Consider the following 9,850-nt stretch of genomic DNA (forward strand, 5'->3'; position numbering starts at 1 on the left):
TTTGCATCATGTGTGCATGTGTGTCTGTGTGTGTGTGTGTGTGTGTGTGTTTGCATGTTCATATTCAAGTCCAGTCTCTTATATGTTTTAAAAATGGAAATATAAATATATGCTCTGTAAGAGAGAAAAATACGTTTGGGAGGCAGTAAGCAGTGGCTCTACAATGGAATGCATCAGTGCTGTGGTTGGGATGGTGCATGTGTCTGGTAAACATGTTCAATTTTAACTCCAATCATGAAAGGTCTTTGAGTTTTTGGTGCCATTTCGTAGTCAGGTATACTTTCTAAAGATGTGTAAGTTGTTAATAAATTATGTAATTGAATGTTACCACACAATACTTTACTACTTTTTAATTAACAAACTACTAAAACATCAGATCCTTCAGGTCATGCTCTTATCTTATCACATAATGTGATTTGTTAAGTAGGAAAGTCCTACTTTTTTTTCTCTGACCAACTCTTATGAGAAGTTCACTGTAGTTCACAATTATTATTTTTCATATATTAATATATATTACAAATCCCTGAAACCCAATTTGATGTATTCAGATGTCATTCTTTTTCTAACCAAAAAAATCACTACTTGCATTTTAGACAAAGAAAAGCAGCATTTCTTCACAATTGAGGGGGATTGTTTTGTATTTAAATGCTTGATTTTAAAAATAGTTGCAGTTTGAATGATTGCTTCCACTGTTTCAGCTTGAGAGTGGTATCCATGCAACCACATTGCCTACATTTTAGGGGCTATAAACACAAACACACAAACAGAGAGACGCAGACAAAAGTCAGATTTGTGTAGTGAGGGCAGGAGGCTGGACACTAAGGGCCAGGTTTGGGTTAAAAGGTGGGGGGGGGGGGGGGGGGGGGGTTATAGGTTCCAGCCAAAGTGTCTCCTGCAGGAGGTGGTTGTGTCGGCATGGAGGGATTCCCACTCCTCTGAAGTCTAGGAGTTGGTATCTGGTTACTCCTGTAGGTCTGCCATGATTACCCTCCACTAACATTCCACAGCCCTCATTTACTCCAATCCACACAGGAATCCGACAAAGTCAGCATTACGCGCAGACACACAGACACACACACATACACCAACAAACATAACAGATCCCCAAATGTTAAACCAACTTTTAACTCAAATCATTCATCTCAAATTACCACATTCATCACCCCCACTTATTTAAATTTCCCCCTTCAATTTCTCCCTGTCACAAACTCTTTGTCAATCATAAAAAATGCAACACAACACGAGAGTTTGGGCAGCGACTCTCGACTGTGACCGAGGTTTGTGTTGCCGCTGTAGTGCTAACCTAGTTGTAAAATGCTAGAAATGTTGTAATCCACATGGAGGCGTTTGTCACCTCACACCAAACTGTGAGGGGAGCAGCGGTAATGTGGTGGTTTAGCCCTCCGACCTCGTCTGTTACCCTCCTGCTGGAAGGAATGCTGTTATAAACGGCCGACTAGACGCCCAATCAGCTGCTCCACGCGGCCACATGTTGCAGAGTTCTTTTATGATACTGCAACAGGACGTTATGTACTCCCACAGAGACTGTCCACTTATGACATCAGTGTTCGTGCTCGTATCTGTGTGCGCACAAATTCTTGCCTGCTGCTTTGTCTGCATGGCCCGTGCATTCAGCCTCATATGTAAGAGTCTTCTTGTCTTCCACCACACGCTGCTTCCTTCCTTTTGAAAATGAATTTCCCATTGCATTATTAAAGTCAGCTCTCTGTCAGTGAGGCTGACATCAACATTGTTCCTCTATGGGGGGTTTTTGGCCTCTGGGAGTAAAGGCCCAATAGGACAGAGGACAGTGCAATTCATAATCAAGAGGAAGGCAAGGAAATGGCTCTTCTTGTGTAACGTAATTGAAAAAGAAAAGGGAGAGAATATTGTAGTCATCTCGAGCTTGTCTCATGCTGATATTGCACCTATCAGTCATATTTCATAGGGTATGTTCTGTGTGTTCACTGACATTTCTCTTGATTTATCTTCGTAATAATACGCACATACTGTGTATAAATATACAGAAAGAGAAGGCGGCATCAGAGAGGGGGCTGTATGTGATGATTTAATGTGATGTGATGTTTGTAGGTGGAGTGTTCAGGGCACAATATATAAAATAGGGGTTTCTGTGGAAGAATACGGGCATTCAAGCATTCATCTCTTCATCCAAACACAGCTAGTAAAGAAAGAAAGAAAGAAAGAAAGAAAGAAAGAAAGAAAGAAAAGGAAAAGCTTCCCCCTGATCTTTGAGCTTGTAAGACTTTCAGAGGAGGAATATTTGATACTCAAAAGGCAGATTGTGGGTGGAGTATCAGTCAGCAGAATTGATTTCCAGGTTATGATAAAACATATAATAAACATTTACAAATTCAGCAGCTCTACTCTTGAAAGTCAACACTATGAAAGACTGAACTCTGCTGCGGCTGCTTAATATAACAATGAAATGCAGGTATTATATGACATCTCACAAAACATGCTGTCTGTTCTCATTTAAAACTTAATGAGAACAGACAGCATGTTTTGTTTCTTTCATCTGAAAAAAATAAAGTTTATGGTGCCTAAATCATCATTTCATGGTCATCATTTGGTTAGTTCTTTGGTCATTTTGGCTGTTTGTTTCTGACTGATGGGAATATAGTATAATATGGTTATGAAATGTCGCAATCATCCTTTAAAAAAAAGGCTGAAAGAAAAGAGAATGAGTATGTAATTCCAAAAACAACTAAATTAAAAAAGATTTACATTTCAGTTGCAATCAGACTTTAAAACTGTGAATATAGAGCTGAAATAATTGAATGATCAATTCATCATTTAAGTCTTTTTTTCCCTTTTTTTTAAAGCAAAAATTCCAAATATTCCCTGCAGCTTCTCAAAACTGAGAAGCTTGGACTGTCTTCTTTGTTAACAGTGATAATAAACTGAATATTTGTGGTTTTGGGACTGTTGGTCACACAAAACAAGCAATTTGAAGACCATACTTTGGGTTTTCAGAATTTGTGTTGGACATTTTTCACTATTCTCTGATATTTTACAGACCAAGAAATACATAGAGTAAGTGAGAAAACAATCAGAGAAAACAAATTAATCCTTAAAGTGATGGTTGGTTGCAGCCCTGCTTTATCTAAATGCAAATCAGAGCTATTGACATTTGAAAATGACAATAATGTTTAATCTAATCTCAGAGTTTTTTTTCTAAATGAGCTGCTGTGAAATGCAATAAAAACACAGTGGTCACACAGTGGTAAAGAAAGATCAACACTGCTTCTTCCAGGACTAAAGAATTCTACTGAGAAATCTCACATCAGTCAACATAACCACTGCAATACTGAGTGCAGCGGATGAGTTATCTATGTATTACCAAGTATAACAAAACTGCACAACCATAATACTATAACAGTGGCACTTAAAAAGTACAAAAAATAATTCAGGTGATGAACTCAATCTGTCAGTAAATCTGTTTTGAAATGATTACGGTCACATTTGATCCTCAAGTCTACAGCGTTAAGAGCTGAGTTCTGTGATATCCATTTTTTCAAAAAGTGTCCTTCTTCCTGTTATTCAAACCAAATCTGGAACGTAACCCAACATCATGCTGCGGTGATCTCATACATGCAAGTACACATGCCTACTGGATTTAACGTGAACACTGTACCTATCATTATAATCATGATGAAAAATTAAATATTTGCCACCATGAAATCCTTGAGGAAAGTCCTGTCTGAGAATTTTAGAAAAATACTGCATAGTGTTTCAAATTCCGATAAGTCTTTAAAAGGCATTAATCTGTACCTTCAACTTTACTTCCTGGATCATATTTCATTGTCTCATCAGTACCTCAAACAATAAGCCCCCACCATTGTAGCCCCCTGTGTCATAGTGCCAGATTGTAGGATTTGGTGTGAATGCAGTCTAACAAAAAACTGCGGCGTGCATCAAAAACATGCTTTATGCTTTAAAGCATTACTGCACCGATGTCTCTCTACATTCTCTGTGCAAACACGTGGAAGCACAAGAGAAGTTGGAACAGAGCTGAATAAGTGTTGGCGTCTAAACTCACAAACTAATTAAAACTGCAAACAGTACACAGAAAAGCGAGCCTTGAGCGTGACTGTTCCCAGCCATAAATCAATATTGGCTCAGAATTCATCACATGGAGAGTGCTGAACTCAAAACATTTTTCTAATGATGACCAGCGAGCTGTATTCTTGCCATTGTCAGCTAACTGGTTACCGTAAAATAATTATGCATGAGGCCGTTTTGACTACCTTCTGTATAAAACCTTAGAAGTATCTACTTTGTGCATTTGTGTGTGTGCACATATGTTTCAGGCACTGGGTATGTGCGTATGTTATGTTTTTGTGTGATTTTTTTTCTATGATTCATTGAGGTTAGGAAAAACATGACTGCAGGCCACACTAGAACAAAATAAGCATAAGAATGCCAGAAGTGACTGTCCCCTTCTTTAAACCCCCACCCGACACATCCAGCCTGTAAACATGGCTAGACTGTCCCCACCCCGCCACCTCCATCACCCCCTATCCTGGGCCCCAGCCCCCCTCCTGCTGGGAGCAGGCAGATAGACAGACTGTCTTATCTCCCCCCCCCCCAGGGAAGAGGAAGAGGGGGTGAGGGAATGGCTTTGTGTCTACCGGCACAGACGAGGACTTTGTGTTGCATTTCCACATGCATGCATGCATGCACGTGTGCAGGAATACATGGACATATACGCACACATGAGTACACACACACACACACACACACACACACACACACACACACATATACATACACAGGCGAGCAAATAATATATGACACGCAGCAGGCAAATGCAAGGACAAAGCAGAATTCTTTGATCTATATATACACTGCATAGGATGTTTCAAACAATAATGCCGTTTAAGATGCCTTACATTCCAGATAAATCTAAAGCAAATTCCAAACAATCAGGAGGATGTTTACGTCAGATTCAATGCCAGATGATATTCTAATTAAGAAAAACAAATCCTCAAGTGAAAAGGTCAGGGGACATTCACACACAAAGAGCAACCCAAAGCAACCCCCACTAACCCCACCTAGACAGGCTTGTGAGGCACCACCTATAGCTCACAACCCCTTTCATTACCAAACCCCCAGGTCTACAAACACATACAAACACACACACATACATACATAAGCAGTGGCTGTGTAGCAAGCCCTTTTAATATTTAACCAGTAGCGGTAATATCAACAATTGCTTTTTTGACTAGGATTTCAAGGCAGTAATTATACAACAGCCAAACAGCCAGTGCCATGGATGCCCCGGAGCGTGGTAGTTAAGCCCCTTCTAAAATTAATAACCCACATGGTCATTTTGGCATGTCATGTTTTGAACTGGTCATTGTGCCATTAAATGAAATCATTTAAGACTGCATGCTGCGCAGCAAATAAACAAACACATTTCCATGTCATCGTCATCACACTGGACATCAGCAGTGGCGCAAGATTTCTCCCACTCCAACAAATACATGTGTAACATTAACCTAAATTAACCTGCTAGCTAACATCAGCTAGCAATTAACGCTATTTGATAAGCAGCTAAATACTGTTTCACTGTACTCTTTATCTTAAACAAGAAATGTGACGTCTGGGACTGGAGAGATAGGAACAGAGACAGTTTAAAAGGTAAATGCTATTGGTTACATAATGAAATATAATTTTAATTAGTATTACACACACTGTTGCTCTTCAAATGCAATTTAAAATTCATATAAGTATAATTATGTGTTATAGGTAATTGAGGCGAGACAAGACCAACTGGATGCTTTTAAAGAGCCTACTGATGGTGTGCCACTCAAATTAAAACTTCAAGGACAAGGAAATGTCTTGTCTGTATCCATTAAGGTAATCACTTTTCCTGCTTTACTGTCTTAAAGAAGCAGCATCAACCAAAAGCAATCATAAGCACACTGTGGAGATCCATTGAATACTACAACATCAAAAGGTGTTTCAAGCCTCTATGTTTATGTGTGTTTGTGTGCATTTTGCCTCAAATTCCGGAAATTGATCCAGGTGTAACCAATGGCGATTGCCCCTGCAGTCCAATGTAACCCATCATCTGCTCCTCCTCCTCCTCCTCACCAGTCTTTTGCACCATCACCTCCACTTGAACCAACTCCTCATTAACTAATATGTGAACAAGTATGTTATTTTTCTTTAATTTGAATACTTATTCTAAATCTTCAAAGTTCTCTTTAGTCATTAAAGCTTTATATTTCTTTTTATGCTGCAGAATTAAACTACAAACTGTCTTGATAAAGCTTCTCAGCAAAGTGGATCTCACCTCTAATCGAACAAGCAATCAAATAAACATTTACAGAGACAACATCTTGCACGGTAGTCTTCAAGCATTTAAACAATGCTGTTTTGGCACAGGAGCAAAGCTGGGTGTGATTCTTATCAAAAATGAGGGGACACGACAGGATGGGGAGGGCTATGGATGATGGTGGGCCAACTAGGGAATACCAGAGGGTCAAAGCATGGTAGGCTGCTGGCACTTGATATGATGATAAGTAAGATTTCTGTACTTGGTTAAAAAAATTTAAATATAATCTGTACAAAACCACATTTTAAATATTTGTTTAAATGTTGAGACCAGATTGTACATGCTGTTTAGAAAAACAGTGGCTGTGTGTAATTCATGGTGGAGTTGGACCACAATTCTATTCAATTCTAGAGTCTATTTTTTCAGCTTTGCAGTAAATCGCTACCTCTTGCCCCGATGGACAGTAGGAGACTTCATCAATTATTAAAAGTGTGTGTTGCAATTTAAAAGGAATACTGGTAATTATTAGAAACCTGGTCACTAATCAATACTGGGTTGTTGTTTTATTAGGGGGGTGGGGGGTTGTTTCTGGCATCAGCATTTTGTCTGGAGCTTGTTGGCAAGCTGGAATATGAAGCATTTTTAGTTTTCAAGAGAACTACTCCCTTTTTTATTTAGATTAAAGGAACTGAGACTGTCCATGAGGCAAATGATGCAACCACAGACACAAAAGATTTGTCAGGTGATGTCTGTAAAATCAGAACATCTGTTTCTGGAGAGACTGGTTAATTAATGTTGAAGTTATGATATTTTAATGGCATATAATAACCTCTTGTTCCATAAGGTGCGGATAAATTACATAGGCTTTTGTGTTTTTCGCTGGACCATTGGGTCAGCAGTAGGATTTGCAATTTGGGTGGATGTGTTCCGTCTGTCAATCATTTGTATCTCTTTGTGCAAACAAAGTAGCGCTAATGTGCCACAAGGTGGCCGTAGGTATGTCAAACCACCATTCAAAAATTGCCTCATACATCTAATGGTAAGATCGTACACAGAAGAGTTCAGCGTTAATATTCCGGATCTGGACTCTAGACATTAGTTTCATCAAGATGCTTAGTTGAACCTTACTTGAAGCTTTTCAGTGTGACAGGCATGTCTATTTCTGCCATACACGCTACAATTTCTCTTGCATCTTTGTAGAGGGAGAATACAGCCCCTTGACACTAGAAATAGTGGTGGAGTTTGCTTCTGGAGTCTCAGCAGTGCCTCCCCTGGGCTTCCCACAGCATCCTGTCACTGAATTTCTCCACGATGAAGACATGAAAATCTTTCCAGAGGCAAACACGTGCATCATAATGCTCAGACTCCCCATTCACAAACAATATGGGGAATTCAGAAACTGTATGACAGAAGGAATTCTGCAGGCTCCACATTTTAGCATTGCATAATTTTACATAACACTCAAAACAAGAAAAATAAAGTTCATTACATGTATTGACCACCTACAGTCCAACACAGCCTTCCTTAGAGTGCACACACATTAAAGTTATGGTATGTAGCATGAACAATTTCTCAGGTGAGGTAGTGTGTCAGATATTTAATGGCATATTCATTTTTTACTGAGTTCTTGGGTTTTTTATCAATAGCTCTGTGGATTACCAAACTCCAGTTTGTGATAAAAATAAAAGAAAATGGTACAAGTTATCAATCCAACAGATTTTGACGCAGTTGGATTTGAACATTCATGGTCTGAGATTGTTTTTTTACACCTCTAGATTACTTAAATTAGAACTACTCAGTGAATGTATGCCTGCAGTCCTTTTACAACATACGGGCCAATTACCTTATGAGGCGCATGTTTCCGTCTATGTGCCATAAGCTGTTGGGATGAGGAACACAGTACACCCTTCTGGTCACAGCACTGCTCCACCTGCGTGCAGCTGTAGCAGGATTTATCTGGGTCAACACGTCCCGTACCCTACGCTGTGGAACCAACAGCCCCTCAGCATGCAGACATCCTCTCATCGTCTGAAAAAGATGAAACCAACCAACAAACTAACCAACAATACTTTCAGCTCATTTTAATGGTGACAAAAATCTAAATAGCAATTTTATAGATCATGGGAAACTTAACAACTACTGTACTCGACTTCTCATAAAAGGATAAACACCATGAAGTCTTGTAATTTGTTCAATGGACCCTTCGTCTGTTAATGGCAGATGTCCTCTCTTAACAAACTCTCCGAAAAAGCTCTGCTTTCTAGTGCTGAAACGATGAGGAGCAGGGCTTGAGACTAACAGCATCCCATCATCCTCGGGAGGGATCCTGTGTTTGGGACCACAAAGATATTCCTGACCGGGGCCATCACGGTGCAGAAATGTTCATTACGATTTTTCAATTTAAAGCCATTATCGACCAATACCGATGACGTGCCGATATTATCATGCATCCCTATCTTACTTTAAATTCAGGTGAAGCTAGTATGGGGCTTCAGCAGTCTATGTCCCCCAAATCAAAATGGTATCTTCCAAAGTTATGAAGTCTTTTTATTAGCTACTAAAGTACCTCTTTCCTAATGTTTCTTTGCTGAGCTGAAGTGAAGCGATAGAAAGAAAAAGAAGCAATTTCATACTTGACAGATTTAAAGGCTGTAAAGTATCCACATAGCCCCATGGGTCCATGTGACTTAAATTTCATCACCTACCTATGTCCAAAAGGCTCTTGCAAACACCTAGCCTATGTGTTGTCTAAAATGCATGATAGCACAAGCAGACATGTGTGTGTACATTTGTGAATACACCCATCTACGCAGACATCCAATATAGTACAAACAGAACAACGTGCATGTCCACAGTCTGTCTCTCTGTTTGTTTTGGAAAACATTAGGGCCTTAACTTTGGAAGATATTCACTTGATTTGCCAACTCTGACTGTTGACGCCTAAGATTAGATTAGATTAGATCTTATTCAGCATAGTCATGTTAGGAAGGAATCACTTCATTACCAATATGGAGAAGAGGAATGATACAGTGACCATAACTCTGAATCGAGAGCTGAATTGATTAGTCAATTGAAAAAAAATTCACTGCAAAAATGTTTTGATAATATTACTATCAGTTTGATTATGTCAGTTTGCTTTGGGGAAATTGCGATGGGTATTTTTCAATATTTTATGACATTTTATGAGTAGGCCTATGTTTTAATTGGTTTAATCCCATGAAGATAGGAATAGTTGTGTGTGTTGTGTTGTGTTAGAGGGAGTGGGTGTATCACCCCCATTTTACTACATAAGACACACCCCAGATATGACCGCTAACCCGCTAACCCTAACCATCCCGCTCCTTGTGCCTAAACCTAACCAAGTGAGTCCACAGATAGACATACCTCCCCCTTACATGGAGCCCGCCATGTTTCTACAGAAACCATAAATGGACAAACCAAACACTGGCTCTAGAAAGGGCCTTATGTGAGTTTTAGCAGACATCTTAGTTCCCCTACACACTTGGATGAGCAGGGTGAAAGGAGGGGTATTCGATGGTTGTAGTC

The sequence above is a fragment of the Scomber japonicus genome, chromosome 19 (genome assembly GCF_027409825.1).
Source record: "Scomber japonicus isolate fScoJap1 chromosome 19, fScoJap1.pri, whole genome shotgun sequence".
Lineage (NCBI taxonomy): Eukaryota > Metazoa > Chordata > Actinopteri > Scombriformes > Scombridae > Scomber > Scomber japonicus.